We start from the raw sequence: 18872 nt of genomic DNA, 5'->3' as shown, positions 1-18872 counted from the left end.
TGTCTTTTCAAACTGAAAAAAGATTAAATGAAATAATAAAAAAATTTAAAAAAGGAAAAATATAATTTTACAAAAACACAAATGAAGTAAAGGAGTTTCGCAAAATTAAAAAAAAATAACAGAGAATGTTTTCATTAAAAGGTAATAAAATAGGTTTTTTGTATAGTTTACTATTGTAAAAAGTATTTATAAGTCAAACTGAATCAAAACTAAAACATATCAAATTAAAAAAATTAAAATAAAAAAGGCAGCATTTAAATAGTTATATAAAAAAAATAAACAAATCATTATTTTAGAGCAAGAAGAGCTTAATTATGTTAAGAAAATAATTCTTAGGGGTGTCTAAAATAAAAAAATTTTTTTAGATGCCAATTTTTTTTGGTCCTTTTCGTTATTCTGATGTATTCGTACGTAAGTTGTAGCACAAAAATATTCAACCGAATAAAATAAAAAAATATATACATATGTATATAAAAAATAGATTCATTCTTTATGCCTAAACAAAATTGAAAAAATAAAAAATAAAAAAATATTAGATAAAAATAACGTTAAAATTTATTTCTCATTTTCATAATTGAAAAATATAAAACTAGAAACAAAATAAAAAATAATATAAAATTTAAAAACTAATTATTTTTAGTAGCGAAGTTTGAAAAATTAATATAAAAATTTAAGTAAACAAAATAAAAGAAATTAAAAAGTATTTATTTATATAAAACGTTATATTTTTTCGTTTTCTTTATTTTTTCTTTATTGCAAAATAATAAAACTAAAGTTAAATAAAAACAAAATAATACAAATTTAGCACCAAAAATTTTTTTGAGTATATTAATTTGAATATTTCCAAAAATATATTTTATTACATATATCAAATACTAAAAAAATTTATTTTTATATTTTTATTAGAAAATAAATTAACCTCAAAATTAGAAATAAATTACAAATATAGGAAAAAATATAATAATTATTTAAAAGCCAGAATTAAGAAGTAAAACATTTCAAATATATATAAAAAAAAAAAAAAATTATATAACATTACTATTCATAAACTCAATTTTTAGTAGATAAATAAAAAAGATAAAAAAATTAAATATTTTGGATTATTTTTTATTACAAAAACAATATCTGAATTTATGTATTTAAAATTAGTAATAAATAAAAAATTAGAAAATGATTAATAATAAAAAACATTAAAAATAAAACATTTCAAAATTAAATTAAGAAAAAAACGAAAAATACTGAAAATAAATATTTCACTTAAAATATTTATTTTTTTACTTACAGCAATTTTTCATTTTAATTTTGAACCAATAATTGGAAAAATTAATTATAATGAGAAAGAACACTGCCGCATAATTGCTTTAAAATGCAAACTTCTGTTTTATCAATTTGCCTTGCCCACAAGCAGCTGGTTTTCTAATTACAAAGTAGCCGCTATACAATTGTGTGCGCACGTGTGTGTGTATAAGCTGAGTGGAATTGGAATTACGTGCCACAAAAAGCTGGAAAATTAGAGAAGTGTTAAGAAAATTTTGTACACCGCTTGAAAATGACAATCAAAGCAGATACTCGGCCACAATAATTACAAAAAAAAAATTTTTACGCTGTAATCTCTAATGCCTGCCACTGAAATGCCCCAGTTGATTATAGGAATTTTTCTGTTTTCGTGTTTTTCTGTTCTTTTTTGTTTTTTTTTTCTTTTGTGTGCTGTGGAGAGCACAATTACACCACTCTTCAACTTTTATATGATTTTTTATATTCGATTTTTTTTTGCTGACTTATTTCTTGCATACCACAGGAATTGCTTTCATTCCAGTTAATTTGTGTCAGCAGCAGCAGCTCCAGCAACACTTGAGCACACCAAAAATAACATACATACAACTCGGTGCCTATTGCAATTGGCGCGCCTAACATACGAGATATGGCAAGTACAGCCAGCAAACGCATTATGTGCATGAGCTTGCATTTGCATGCATGGTGTAATAACAACAACAGCAAGCACCACGAAAAACTGAAGAATTGAAGTTCCGTTTGAAAACGTTTGCACTGCCTTTGGCTTGTCAAAATTATGACGGCTCATTTGCCGTTAATTTGTTGCTGTTCTGTTGTTGTTGTTGGTAATATGAGCATTGCTTGCCTGCAAGGGCTTAATGCTAAATTCGTGCTTGCCCCCTCGCCACTCGCTGTCATATACAGCCAGGCACTTGTTATTGCTATTGCCTGCGCTCTCGGCAGAGCAGTCTTCATAACTCGTCCGTACCACGCCCACTCGCGTTGCATGCCTTAGCCGCCGTAGCAGCTCATATTGCATCATTTTCGATCACTTAATGCCACTTGAGCGCATTGCTACTAAGCATTAAATGCGCGCTAACTGCGCGCAACTAACTGACAGTTGAAGTGTTGATAACAACAGCCGTCTAACCGACAACTACTCAACGGTGCATACCATGCAGTCTACAGCAACAACTTTGTGGTACCGGCCTGGCATAGCGCTCTTTTCCATTAACCCCATTGTTGCAAGCTTCAACACTATGATTGCAATGGTGTAACAAACTTTTGACTGAAACTGTTGCAGCTTAACGGCTGTGACCGCAAATGGCGAAGGTTTTGCATATTTTGAAGCTTTAGTTTGAAATTTAAGTCCTTTGAATGGCTCATTAGAATTAATGTGCTAGAAGTTTGAAAAATATCGCGAATTCGCCACACTTCACCACTTTGGTGTGAGTATCAGTTCAACTAAGAAACGCCATCCTTAAAAAACAACATAGGTCCCCACTGATCTAACACACTCCTATATTAACCTATGTCTCTGTCTCTCTCATTTTCTTTCTCTGTCTCTTTCTTTCTCTTTCTATTTCTCTATCTTTCTTTGCTTCTCTTCGAGGCTATGTCTCTGTCTTTGTCTGTATCTCTGCCTCTGTCCCTATCTCTCTATTTTCTTCGTCTTTTCACCTCTTAAGGGGGGTGACTTTTTCCCTGGCCAAGAAAATATATACATATGTGACTATATCTGAGGCAATCATAGTTGATACATTTACCGTTCAATCTTATAATATATTGTCCAAATAAATTCCCATATCAAATCAACTAATAAACCAATCCGTCTGTGTCGGTCTCAGAACAAAATTTCTTTTGAGATTTGTGTAATCGCATCATTCTTGGAAGCTGCTTGGCAATAATTTTGCTTGGGTCCTTGATGAATTCCTCGATTATAGCAGCTTCCTTGAACTCTACCTGCCACCGAGGTGGCCTATAGGCTCCATGAAATATATACTAGCTTTATTGGATCAATCCAAAATGCAATATTTGACATAAATTATGTAGACCGTTTTTAAATATTGGTGGGTTCTGCAAGGAGTACTTATAATGGCTGTTTTTCTCATAAAGATATCACAGTTTCTGTAGCATAGATGACGGTATTTAATAGAGCTCTAATTTCCTAATTTATAGTACAGACGTTTAAGTAGAGACAATAAGGTTGTCAGTAAGGTTAGTTCCGAACTGTACAGAAATATAAGAACAATAAAACGTGTAGTTCAGTGAAGCTGAGAGCTTGAGTTGATTGTCGCGTTAATTCTACATATGACCATAGTAGATTCACGATCATCGAACTTTAGTTCTCGTAACGCGCCTGATATACTGTGGAAAATATTTAAGTTTCTTCTTAGGTAATATGTTCGGTAATACTAACTCAGATATTATTTTTTTAATCACTCGGACAGTTACAAAAGAGCTTGTGCTTCAAACAATACTAAATGAGCTCGAAAGCATTCAACAAAAATATTTTTTTTTATTCTTTTCTGTTGCGACAACAACAAAAGGAAGAAGAAGATCTTAAGCGAATAAGTATTACAAATTTTCTGAATAATTTAGAACCCCTGCATTTTACTTGTAAAACAATAAAATGCTGAACGCTTTACATTGACGAAGCGTATACAGTTGCAGACAATAGCCGAAACGAACTGCAGTTTCTAAGCCGCGCTTGAAAATCAATTGAATTAACTGTACAAAAAGCGGACGACCGCACAAAAAAACGCTTCGTCTTCTACAGAGCTGTCTAAATTAATACTTTTGCAGTTAGCTAAGCATTTGAACTTTCTGCTGCTTCAGCTAATGTCGGCTAGTTCTTGTGAGGAGTGTAGGATTGCGCGGATTTCCAGCTAAATGCGCTAGGAAGATGAGCTAGACTTCTAAGTTGCTTGAAATTAGCATGAGATTTTTACGCTGGAGTCAGTTTTTCAATTTTCAACGATGTGCCGCGCCAAAAGCGTGGGAAAACTCAAATTGTTTCGATTCTTCTCAGTTTTTGTATGCTTCAGCATTATTTGCTTGTTTTTAAAATATATATTTTGTGTTGCTCTTTTAAATGGCGAAGCGTTGAGTAGCTACTGACACTGTGAGATTATAAGCCATAATCAAGAAAATTAAAAAAAAAGTGAACAAATAAAAACAATAAAGAGAAAAGGAATGAAAATAAAGCTGAAAATAACTAGAAAAATAACAGCAGAAATTGTTGCACACTGCCGTTGTGCTGCGCTCCGACAACATCGCGCTTGAAATTGTAGCTAAGCCATTATGCTGATGCTGCTAATGTTGCTGATGTCGCGGATTATTGTTGATACGCTTTGTATTACTTTTCCAACTCTATTTTATTTTTTTCAAAAGATTTTTTTCAGCTTCTATGTTGTCTGTTAAACATTAAACAACTTACGCGTTCAACGCCATTGTGGTTGTGTTGTTTTGTTCGGTAATTGCGCGCATCGCTTCGACGTTTCATTCGTAATTTTACTCTATACAAATTCCGACGCTTGTGGGTTAGTTGGCTAGCGCTCTGCCAGCGCTTATTTATGGCAACTGAAATTAAGTGCAAAGTATCCTATTGCCTTCGACGGAAAATAAACAACGACAACTAAGCATATATTAAACAATAACAAGCTGCTTAAGTATTTATAAACGTACTGTTGTTGTTGTATGAAATGCGCCGCGATGTCTGCTGCATGAAAAACAACGAGTTCACATCGAACAATTTTTTTAAGGATTAAAATTTTTTTGTTTTAAAGATAAATTTCAAATACAGAAACAATATTTTTTCCTTAAACCCACTATCAAAGCTTTGATATAATGAAAGTTATTTAAAAAATCGCTGACTAAAAAAATCGATCATTCAAACTCTATAAAAAATATTATCGGTCATATAGAAACAATCTCCTCAAACTCTGAAATATCATTAATATAATCGATTATTAAAAGTCGATAATCAAATTATCGGTGATACAGAATCGATATTTTTTCCTAAATTGACTGAAAAATGTCTGCTCACCAATCATTACTAATCACTTCAGCCCATTTTCGGGGCTTAAATATATTTACATACATATGTATTAATGTACTTGTATGTACCATATAACAGCTAAGTCGAGTTTGTGATATTTCCCAAGTTGCATTCTTAATGCTATCTTTTGAAAGCGTTCAATCACATTACTGATATTTAGAAGCTTACATTGTGTAAAACTCTAATTTGCTAAAAGCAATAAAGAAATACTACGAAAGGCGTGAATATGTAGAAAGAGCTTTAATGCGTTTTAAGTCGACTTAGGCTCATTATGGCTATAAATATGTTTACTTTTTATTTTAAATATTCCTTGAAGAGTATTTTGATGCATTTGGAAAATTTTCTGAGAATAAATGTACCAGTTAACAGTTAGTTTTTTTAGAAAAATAACGATATACTTATAAAGAATGCCGATATATTTCATATATCGTAAAGTTTCTGAGAATTAATGAACTAGTACTAAAAATTATTTGTAATTAAAACTTCCAATCTCGATATATTTTATTATATATTATATTATCGATAAATGGATATGCGTTTATAATATAAGAGAGTATGTGAGAATACATGTATATGGTATATATTTTGTAAATATTTTTTAAAGGTACACCACTCTATGAAATTCGATATGAAAAATCGACATTTATGAATTTATGTTGCTAAAAGATGTTTCAAGTATTACTCTATTTATACTAACAACCAAAGTTACTTAGGCTCTTATGTATCGACTTTCGATGTTATTATAAATTTTTGAAATATGTAGAAAAAAAACTATATTATATATAAACGATTTTATCGGTGTCGTTTTTTCTTACATTATGTTTATTCCCTAAACATTTGGTTTTATTATATTATAGGAACATGGTAAATTTTAAAATTTCTCGAAAAATTGTCGAAATTTTTGGTCGATATATATATATGCATTATCGTATTCTTAGTCGATAATTTTCAATTCGCTTTATATATGTAAGCATAGTCCAATGTATTGGTATGTATTTTTCTTATTTTTTATTCATTCTAAAACATTCCAAAACTTTTGGCTTAATTAAATTACTAGAATTTTGAAAATCTTAAAATTTATGGAAAAACTATCGCTATTCTTGGTCGAAGATTTTCAATTTGCTTTGTATATGTATGCATAATGGAATTATCGGTATCGATTTTTTTATTTTGTCTTCATTCCCTAAACTTTTGCTTAAATTAAATTATTTGAATATGGAGAATTTTGAAATACTTTGAAAAATTATTCATGTTTTTGGTCGATAGTTTCAGTTTCAAAAAATTTATATAACACAAATATTGTTGTGTGAGTGTCACGTTGTCTACATAACCTTAATATGGTACACTGCTAAGCACTCAATATATCAATTTTACCGAATATAATATTTATTATTATGAATTACATTAATCGTTAAGGAACTGTAACATTTGAAATGCTCACATTTAGCCTCCAGTAAATTGCTAAAAATATTCCAACAATTTGAAGCGCTTGAAAATGTATCTAGATGCAATTATTCCAATTTCCATTTAACGCTATACTTTAATTTATGTGCGTATCGATTTTAAAATATGTCATAATTTGGCATATCTACAACTAGTTGTTTTAATATAATATTACTAGCGGCAAATTATTGTTATGTGAGATATTTGTTGCAAGAGCCAATGAGCCAATGTGCCACATATGCACACGCACAATAAGCTATTATATATAGCATTTGTGTGTACTTCATTTAAATATTAATCGCCATCGCACTGTTAATCAATTCTATGTATACGCGTTTTTTACGAAAAATAAATATCTGTTAAATATTTATGTGCATATGTGTGAATATATTTACAAGCTTTGTGTTGCAAGAGAAATTGCTAGGCAGATGTTTATATGTTGCTCATATACAGACATGATATATGTATGTACTTATATGCATGTATATACCATAACTACAATAGTACCGATATAAATTTATTTTAACTCATTGCTAGGTCATTCAGCCTAAGCTTGGCCCATATACCTATTGTATAGTTTTGCCTTATATACGACAGTTTAAGCCAATATTTACTGAAGTAGATATTATGTAAGCAACAGAACATGCGAACAGTTATACTTATGAGTGTGTGCTCGTATATATACTTTTTTACACGAATATGTATATGAGGCTTTCATACAATCCTAGAGATTTTTCAACAATATTGCTTCATTAAATATGCATACTATTACTTATATACATAATGCGCTGATGATTTCACAGCTTTAGTACATTTTAATTAAAATATATAATATACTCATGTGTACTACTCTATTTGCTATTTGACATTTGGATGCGTGTTGTCGCATTAGTTTTTTTGCCGTCATTAGTTTAAAGAGGAAAAGTAAACAATTAGGATTAATTAAAAGCTTGTCGGTATTACTGTTGTTATTAGATGCTCTTTGACAGACAAAACATGTTTTACAAGAAAAAACATACATATATAGATTCATTTCAGTTTTTTATAATTTCTACCCATACCGTTGAATTAGCTTACTAAAAAATTTAAAATGTAAAAATTGATATGAAAATTTTTTAAAAACAAATATTAGTATGAGTAAATAGTATTTTTGAATTCAAAAACTATCAGATCTCACAATTTTTATAATTACGTAGTAAATATAAAAAGATTGTTACTTAAAAAAAATAAAATATTGAAAAAATTTGGTTTTAGAAATATAAATATATATCTTTATTTTATCTGTATTTAAAAAAAAATTTTTAAATATGTTTTGTAGTAAATTCATTACTTAGTCTTCAGTCCAAATCTTATAAAACATGCGTGTACGCCTAAATAAAATCAATTTATTAAAATCAAATATACATATTATATTATATTATGTTTTAAAAAACATAACAATTTTCAATTTTTGTGAAGAATTTTTAGATTCTATTTCAACTGAAATTTTGGTTGAATTATAATTTATTAATACTAAAACAGTTTCTTATTGCGGTTAATATCAATAATATTGTTTAAATATTTTTTTTCTACAATTGAAAATTAAGGAAATAAAATTTAAAAAATAAATAGATTTAAAATGTGCGTTGCTTTTGTAATTTAATTTAATAATAATACCAAAATAGTAGTTGTTAAACACTTTCAGTGCTATAACAGAATTATTAATTTCCGCAATATTTAAAGTGAACATAATAAGTAGTTATACATCATTAATAAATTATTTAAAGCAAATCAAAAATTTTTGTCAGTAAAACAGTCAAATAAGTATGGTAGATATATAAATAATATAATTTTTTTATTTAATAGGGAAATTATTAATTTTCATATTTTTTAGCTAATGTGTTTATGCAAAAATTCAAATTATATTTTTTTTTATTGATCCATAAATGAATAAAAATCTATATATTTATATTTGCACTAATTTGATCAAAATCGAGCTAATATTTACGGCTTTTTAGTTCTTTTATTTTTTTGTTTTTGACAAAAAGTATTTTCAAATCAAATGTTATTTAAAATAAATATTTTTTTAACATATTTTTTGTATATACTTGTTTTTAAAAATTATTAAGTCACAATTTTTAAGATACTAGCATATTCATATAAAATGCAATGCAAGTATGTTTTACCTTATTGTCTTTTTTTTTAATTTTAATTTATTTAATATTTGTTTTATTAAATTTAAAACTTTTTCTGTTCAATAAAGAAAAAAATACTTATATGATATTTTTTTAAACTAAAATATGTAGTTGTTTAACAATTTCTAACAAAAATAAATTTATACAGGTTTCATAATTCTGTTTGTCACAAAAAAAATCCGTTTAAAAAAAATAGTTTTGAAATTTTCTAAATGAGTAACGAAAGATAAATTTTGTATAAATTTCATAATTGATTAGTAATAAAGAGTTAATATATCTTGAAGTGTCATCATTCAGATTATTTGACCATAGGCACTATTTAAGCTTAATAATAATTTAAAATTTAATTAAAACGAAATTAAATACATAAAATTTCCCAGAGAATTAACTTTAAAGCCTTGAACGAATACTGTAACGCAAAGCCGATACGGTTTTGTTGTCGAGTCATCAGCGCTGTTGCCCGCGAAGCATCCTCAGCAGCGGCAGCAAATGATACCATTAGAATACCTCGACGCAGCAGCAGCGTTTTAAATGGCAGCGTAATTGGGATTTCCGCTTCCTGTTGATGACTCGAGCTTGGCAAGCAACCGCCAGCGCTGCAATGACACGTTCGACAGTGCTGATGACTGGCAAAACGCTAACTGTTGTTTGGCTGCTGACGGTATGAACACGCCGTGAAAGAATGCAGGCAATGAATGCCATAATGACGGGATAAATGAAGGCGAATGACTGCCTGAATGACTGTGTTAATTGTGCATTGTCACCGGCCGTTATGATTAACACAGTATGGGTGAATTACGAAAATTATATTTTTATAATAAAAAAATAAAAGAAATTAATGAATATATTGCGAGCGTATTATGCAGTATGTGCTTATACACATAATATATATATATATTATATTCAACAGAGTAATTTAATAAATTATTTCACAGTAAATTCACTGTGTCATGCCCGCCCTGTCCCTTACTATATACCTACCATCTGCTTCTACCAAATCAGTAAAAAAATTTAACTTTTCTGTTTTTTTTTAACCTAAAACAACAAATTTATTGCTCTGTTTCAACAGATTTCACCCATGACGCAGTTTCAGCTGATGACACTTGGCGGATTTATTGAACATAAGCGGTAAGAAGTTAGGTAAAAAATCATAAAACCCGTCGTTATTTAAATACTATAATCATAAACCTTCATACCCATTTTATGACCATAAACAGATTTACTACTTTGACAACAACCAGAGCGCTCACAATGCAATCAGTGACAGCCATGGCAACCAGACAACAAACGAAATCAGTTTTACTGACAGCAATTGTATTCAGAAGAACAGTAATTAAACCCTTTTTATGTCATCGTGTTTGTTGCACGTTCAGTCGCTCAAATTACTTGGGCTTTAGGCCAAGACATATGTACTTATGCGTTTCGGAATTTTATTATTTACAGTGCGAAATTAAAAGCGCGGTCTAAGAAATTTTAGTATTTTTTCCCAGTAATATAAAATGTTAACATAATTATTACTCTCTTTAACAAAGTCAAAAATATTTTGTCCAATAAAATTGGGGTTTTTTAAAAGTCTACTTTCTATAATAAGTCAGCTTTGTAACATTTCCCTCTCTTAACATACTTGGCAGCACTTATTATATTCTCGTGGTTGCATAAAATTTCTGACACTGTGTCTTAAAACTGCTGGGTGTCAAAGAGCGCTATAAATACCAACGAACAATTTGTAAACTTAAGTTTTTTGATGAAAAACTGCGAGAATTTTACATAAAACTTTTGCTAGATCAAAACTATTAAGGCAACACTAATTTATGATAAATTTCGCTAAATACTATAAAATTTCAGCAAGAAACTAATGCCTAAAAGCCTCTAATTTACATCATTTTCCTACATTACACTTTTTCGAAAACTAAGTTGTACCATAACAGTCTTAAAGATAGGTGCCTAGGAGAAGCAAATATAACAATTTTAGAAAGCAGGATTCACTCTCGCATAGATGTATTTTCTTAGAGTAACTCTCTCATTTCAGAGAAATTTTTTCCAAAGTGAGCGCAAAAAATCATATCTACGAGTATATCGGGTTTAACAGCTTTGGCATCTAAAGACCATACCCTTATATTACAATAAGACTATGTATGTATAGTAATATGTTTTATTACTAATTAGTTATACTCAACTAAATAAATCACAACTATTCTCTGAAATTTTGTATAATTTCAACTCAATATTATATGCTGCTTCGTTTGCTCTCATTTAACGGGATTAACTTTTCGTTTAAACTTGCAGTAAAATTCGAGCACCAACTAGAAAAAAGATACAGCAAGCTTGTGACCCATTTACGCTAATTTTAAAGAACCTGAACGAAAGGTGAAGAAAAGACAGGGCAGCAGCAGAACTCGACACAAATCCGTTGTCATTAGTACAATATGTGAAAGTAGCGCCAAAAATAAACGGCTTGTAATTAAAGAGCACAATTTAATTGTCGAAAAATGCTGGCTAACAAGCCATTAAGACATGCAACAGATTTAAAGAAACTCCCCGACAACCGTTGACGGCTGTGACTTTACAAAAATTCATAGTCAAAGAAAAAAGAACGGCGTAGCTTACCGTCTCTTTTGGCGGGGTCAGGAAATTCAGCGGCAAACCGGTTGCGGCGGATGCGCGCTGGCGACGGCAAATCGTGGTGAAAGAGCGTAAAGTAGCGCACGGAAGTAGCGGAAGTCGCTTTGTCGCCAACTGCGCTGGCATAGTAATTAAAAGTCATGAGTATCTTCAGCGGCGGCGCCGTCGCCGACTTGTGACCGCGTCACACCACAGCCACCACAGTGTGTTGGCCACAAGGCGAGCCATGCTGTTGTGGCTAGAATGCGTTGATGACAACTTCTTGGCTTTCAGCGATGTACAGTTGCTTGCTAGGAGTTACTGTTTTGTTCTGCAGGCGAGAAGAAAGCGTCTTTAGTGTGGTGCCTCGCACTACATAGCCTTCCTAAAGTGTTGTCTAACCCAATCGTAGTGCGCTTCTAGTGGCAACAGTTGCTCCGCTACTGACCTATGGCAGCACTTGTCTCGCTTCCGCTCTGTCTTGCCACTCCGTTGTAGATTTGCTGCTATTTTATGATGCAAAGCGCAACACAAACGCATTTCCTGTGCGAATCTTATTTAAATTCAACTTCAAAGTGCACATAAATTCATTAGAAGCAAAAATTATAATATTAGCGGTCTAGCTGTATTTAAGTGATAACTTTAGATGACTTTAATAATTTCACAAGTGCTTTAAAGATTATTATTTCGTTCCCCTCAATTTATCTTACTCTTTCTCCTCTGCCTTGCTCCCTCTCCCTTTATTCCTCTGCCTTCCTATCTACCAATTTTTTCCTCTGTCTTTCCCTCTCTCTTTCTGCTTCTCCTTCACTCATTGTTAATAAAAGTTTATTTTTTAATTTCCAAAACTTCATTATTTCTCACAGTATTTAGTGCATTTATCGCTCTTTCATGTGTCATATTGTTGCTCTTCTCTTTAATTTGGTTTCTCTCGAGGCACCCACAATAAAAGTGTAATTATTTAATTTAACTTTATCACTTTGCAAACATATAAAAATTTCGGCCTCTATTTACCTTCATTATTTCCTTAAGCTGACACATGATTTTCTTCGTGCTCTCTTACGTGCTTCGGTACATAATTATCTATCTATAACAGTTAAGTTAGGGTAAGACATTTTAATGCTTAAATATACACAATTAAGAAATGTGACAGAAGATTTTGGCAAAAATTCTGTAGACTCATTTTGCTCTACAAAAATTTACCGTTTAATTTTAAACTTATTTTCTCTCCTACTTTTTTAGTAGTTTTTAACATGTTAAGATCTTTATCGAAAGAAAAAGGTTCGTCAGAAAAAGTTCGTATCACAGTTCTCGATCATCTCGTGCCGACTCTGTTATTCCAAATAGACTAAATATTGCTATAGACAAAGAGTCGTTATGAAGGTTCACAAATAGGTTAGAAAGAGTTTATGAATTTCATTAATAAAATATTACTTCTGATATTTCTAGCTGCAAATCATTAAACATTCAAGATAAAGTTTGATACGATTTGACAGGTCCAAATAAACTGTACAGGCAAACCGAATCGATGAAAAAAAGTTTCCCTAAATGGGTACTATCTTTGTTACTTAAATATGTTCATGTAAAGTTTGAAAGATTTTGCTTAAAATTTTGTGTTTCCAATAGAATCACGGCTACGGAATCGTTAAAACTATTGCAGAAGTGTTTTGGGGAGTCTATATATGTTACTTTATCTGGAACACAAGTATTTGAGTGGCATAAAGCATTCAGTGAAGGTCGTTGTGTTGGCATCAGAGAGATAGCGGAACCTTTCAACATCCCTTATATATAGATGGACTCTACCATTTTAGTTAATGTTTTGGGTATGAAGAAATAAAAGAAGTTTTCGAAAAGGAGAATTTTAGGTGAGTCCAGTACGGGATGAACTATCAAAGTTAATTTTAATTCTGGATAATAGTTTTAACGGTTGATCTTGAGACATAACCAAAGCAGACCCATTATACTAGGGGCACATGGATCAGAAACGATTTCGAAACAAAACTACAGTCTTTTGATATTTATATCTGAGCTGTAAAATTAATTTGAGTTCATTTAATGATACGAAATATTTGTGAAGCGTAAATATCTTGAAGTTTAGCCTACTTACTTTGGAGCACATTATCAAATCATGTGACAAGTTTTTCAGATTAGGCCTTGAGTGTGATTTAGGTATGAAACTCCGAAGTCAGACACTTCAGTTTTACACCAGGGTATATGCGTTTAATACTCATTAAGGGTTTGCATAAAATAAAAAACCATGCTGAAAATTCCAAATCAACAATTTTTCTTCTCTATCTTACCGAAGGGGATTGTTTTATTTGTGAGTTATATCAAACATTCCAGCTGATTATGAAAACTATCTTTTTCATGAATATTTTATAAAAGCTCCGATAGAGGTTTTGCTTGAAAAATGAACAAGTGTTCTGAAAATGTGACTGAGAGAGCTGGGAGCTTTTTGGTGTATTATATTCAACTCTTTTGGGATTGAAAATATTCTTTGTCTTCTTTCTCAATGCAAAAATACGTAGAGTTGTGTTGAGTTGCTTATGTGGAGATATGTACTTCTTCCAAGCTTGCTGAAGTCAGCCTATCTAAGTGATATTGCGTTGTCCCGAAAACTATTTAAAAATGAAGTTAGGGGACAATATTGTTAAACTATTGTGTATTTTTATATTTTTTATATATATTATTTTATAATTTCTGTATTATTTAACTCACTTCAGCGCAAGAATTTCATCTTCAATAAATTTGTTGCACAATAAAATGACACTCGCGAAAGTAATTTTCCTTCAATTTCATATTTACTTAATGATAAATTAGCTAACTGTAAAACACATTATCATTTCCACAAAAACTTACATAATCGACGTTTATCTTGACAGTTTCCATGACAACTTTTTTTAACTACTTTTATTTCGCTGTTTTGCGTCTGTTACCGCCTTGACAACTGTCAGAGCAATGCAATTCGGTTTTCTACTTATCTCAGGAAGAGATTAAACACGTTTATCATTAAATTCTATAATCTCTGCTTTGCGCAAGTTTCATGTAAAAAAATATGACAATAAGATTTGTGCAAATAAAAGCAGATCTTTCGCATGTGGTTTTAAGCAAACATGGGTAACATAAAAGTTCTTGATAACGGAGAAAAATTATCAAAAATTGGAAACAAAAATTAATAAAATTATTAAAAAATATATATACCTATATATGTATATTAAAAATTCTTGAAAATCTCATTGCAAACTTTATTTTAAATTTTTAAAAACTGTCAGCTTTTTTGGTTGTTGGAAACTTAATTGGAAACTCACTCCAACAAGGCTGTGCTCAAAATAAATACAAATAATGAAAAAACTTGCATAAATTTAAAATTACAACAAATTTCTGAATCCGTTTTGCACTTTACGTGTTGTAATATGCAATTAGTTGCAACTACTTGTGTGTGTATGTGGCCGCATTTAGCAAATAAATTACCACCACAAACATTTCATTACTTTTACATTATATTTATTTGTGTGCATATGCCAGCTAGTTTTACCCACTAGCTAAACTGTTTACATGATTATTAGTGTGGAAAATTTAAATTCGTGTCGGGTATGCCACTCGCAAATAACCGAATTAACCACAGTTATGTCATACAAATAAAGCTTGTTTACTAATATTTAATATATTTTATTTATTTACAACTTTATTTGCAAAAGTCATAATTTTGCATTAACAAACAATTATATATTAATACGCATACATTTATTCACATAGAATTAACGCAATGGTAACATGAAGCTCATTTAAATCGATTACAAGCTAAACAATTTCTAACACATGCTTTTGGTGGGGTTGCCAACCTGTTCTAGAGATGTACAGACCAAACATACATTTGAAGTTAAATTTTAAAATTTTAGAGTAAAAACATTTTTTGTAAAATTTATGTTGTCACCTTTCACTGAACTTAAAAGCTTTCACTGAAGCTTTGAAGCATGTCCTTTGTTTTCAAAATATCATGAAAGATGAAGACTTTTTGGATATAGACTGCGTTAACATAACAGCCTCTAAACAAACGTTATATTTATAAGTAAAAAAGTTTAGAACTTTTCAAAGTTTGTGAAAAATTTGATCTCAAATAGCCTTATTTGACACTTTTTATACATATGTAATGTCGTAAATATATCGTGAAATATCAATAGTTTGAAAATTTACAACTTCGTTAGATGTTTTCAGAAATGCGAGAATAGTATTGGCATTCTCGTATTTCTGAAAACCACTTGATAATAACAAAAAATGAATGTACTAAATTCCCTAGAAACGAGCTCTATTAGAGGTTGAAGCTGAGTGTATATTTTTACTTGGATAATTGCAATCAACTATGCGGCTGTTATCGAATCTTTTTGCTTGATGGTATATGGCAGAGTAAATTGAACCGTGTAAACCACGCTGATTTATTGAATAGACAAACTTATCATTTTGTAAAAAATATGGTACAAGTTTTAAGATATATCGATAATCAAACGATAATTCGCTCAAATCGTAATCGATGCTTTTTGTATATCCTGAGCAGTGTATACTCGTAATAAGTTTGGCACGAAGTTAATAACACCCACCCTTTTAAATAAAATATATATATATATTATATATAAATATGAGCTGAGTCGATTTAGCTATTTCTGTCTGTCTGTGCGTCTGTCTGTATATACCCGAACTAGTCCCTAGTTGCACACGTCCTTTTCTTACCAAGTAACAAACTAAATGATCAAAGTCAAGTCCTTGTATGTACAACTTTTTTATTTGACGAGATATCTTCACAAAGTTTGGCAAGAATTATTGTCCAACGCTACAATCTTCGAAGAATTGGTTTAGATCGGACTACTATAGCATATAGCTGACATACAAACTGTGAAGAGTATTATAGCTACTGTGCAACTGCAGTTCATGTTTTAACTTCTCTTTTTTTCTTAATATAAAAACGGGCTACATTGAATTTTTTCAATATACAAGTATATTGTTTAATATAATTATTTTCAAAAATCTAACTATCAATTTTTTTTTATACTTATTTTGACGTCACTCCCTGTATATAGGCAATATTCTGCTGCCATGTGCTTTCATGAAAAACCTTTAGCTCTTATTAAAATTTCTAAATCAAATAAACACGTTTATTTATTTTCCCGTTATTTGTTTGTCCGTCTGCATTTATTGCACATATTTTGCTAATGAATTTATGCAAGTAAATTTCCGCTCAAAACTTACTACTCTACTTTTATAATATTTGCAAATACGCAAATAAACAGCGTTGCATGGAAGTGGTTGTGCAAATAAATTTGGTAAATAAACAACGCTGGCAAATATGCAAAAACAAAAATTTGAAATAAAAAAGTTAATGTAAAACGCTATGCCGTGGCATGTACATATTCGCCGCAATAGTTTTGTTGCAGGGCAACAATAATTCTTCTATTTGTTTGTTGTAGCATGCTTGCAACATGTGCGCGCTGAATTCGATGATTGCGTTTAGTTAGTGATTGTGGGTATTTATGGCGTTTAAACATTCCCGGAAAATTTGTATTTTAAATATTATTTATTTTTAGTGATATTAGTAAAGTTTTAAAAATAAAAAAAAAAAGTATTCTTAAGGGAATTAAATTAGGTGTTAATTTTTTTGAAGTTTTAATGGGATAAATTTAGGAAATTCTTACATTTTTTTTTTGTAAAATTATGAAAATTTAGAATAAATTATCTTAATTAAGCACAATTGTTGAGCTCGCGTATTCATAATACATTTTTTTTATTATTCATTAAATAAATTTTACAAATTTGAAAGAAATTTTTTTGCACATTTTCTTTATAAACATAGTTTATTCCTTTAAAGATTGACTGAAAATATTAAATAAAAAATCTTATTTTTGTCTTGTATATTGTGGTCGTGATAACTATTTTTTTAGCGAAATTTATAGTATACAATTTAGTTTTATTTAATTCTTTTATCCTTTTCTAGTGTTTGTTTTTGAGAAAATGAAAAGAAAGAATTTTCCAATATTTAAAAGGTACGTAAACGTACAACGTAGAATTTTTTTATTTTAAACTAAAAGTTTACATAAAGTATTAAATAAAAAATCTCAGTATTTTGTAAATGTGATGTTGATATTAATTTTTAAAAGACTGATTTAATTTTTTTTCAAAAAATTTAAAATGGTATATAAATTTAAATTTTTGTTTTAATTTCATTTAAATTCAAATTGTTTCAATATTCAGCTAATGTGTTATACACACATATTTTTTTAGATTTTGACATTTTTTATTAAAAAAAAGAATTTCAACATTGGAAAAATATAACATTAGCGTAGCAAAAAATTCGAAATTCAAAAAATATTTTTTTTCGAAATTTTTCATATTTGCAAAAAACACAAAATAAATATTTTTTTTTAAGAAAGCTTTGCGAAAATCTAAAAATATTTTTTTTTATTAAAAAAAAAAAGATAAAAATATAATAATTATGGAGAATTCGCAAAATTTATGAATTTTAATACATAATATAATCAGTTTTTAATATTAATTACTATTTTTCTAAATAACGCGCGTTTGGTATTAAAAATAAGCTTTATTTTCTCTGTTTTTTATAGAAGGATTTTTATGTAATGGTATTTATATTTAAAAAAATGATAAAAAATAATAACTAACTTTTTATAAAAAAGGAACAAATACATATATATTTTTTCAATATTTTTCATTGATTCTAAAAAAAAATTGAATAAATAAATATTTTTAATTAATACAAAAAACTATTATTCCTTATTAAGAAAAACACAAAAAATTTTCGAAATATATAGTATTTATTTATTATGCGAATATGATAAATATTAATATTGTTATTAATGTAAGTTTTCAATATTAATTACTATTTTTCTAAACAATGCGCATATGGAATTAAAAATTTACCAAAATTGTTGTTCTTTATTTTCTGATTTTTTTTATTAGCGGATTTTTATAAAAGAGTATTTCTAAATATTTAGAATATTTAAAATTTTATATTTTAACAAAAAAGGTTAAAAAATCTTCTAAGTAAGAGTTGCAAAACTGCTATTTTTGCATCGGAGATACAGGAAGGGTAATTTTATAAAAAAAAATTCTAAATATATAGAATATTTAAAATTTCATATTTCTGCTTTTAAAGTAAAAATTTTTTCTGAGTAAGAGTTGCAAAACTATTTCTTTTTTTGCATAAATATTTTCAAAAATTTTCAAAATTTATTCCCTTAACTCATAGTGAATACCCTCAACTGCTAAATCGCGCCTAACACATCAGCAGCAAATGCACCGCCACCCTTTTTGCCTTA

General features: G+C 29.4%; 1 protein-coding gene across 7 annotated transcripts in view; it reads right to left on the bottom strand.

Annotated features, from left to right (window-relative positions):
• Fas2 (fasciclin 2) overlaps positions 1-18872 on the bottom strand; it is a 226722-nt gene that overhangs the window by 188181 nt on the left and 19669 nt on the right. The gene's annotated exons all lie outside the window — the stretch shown is intronic.

Source organism: Bactrocera oleae, chromosome 5 (assembly GCF_042242935.1).
Source record: "Bactrocera oleae isolate idBacOlea1 chromosome 5, idBacOlea1, whole genome shotgun sequence".
Lineage (NCBI taxonomy): Eukaryota > Metazoa > Arthropoda > Insecta > Diptera > Tephritidae > Bactrocera > Bactrocera oleae.
This window is presented reverse-complemented; position numbering and strand designations above follow the sequence as displayed.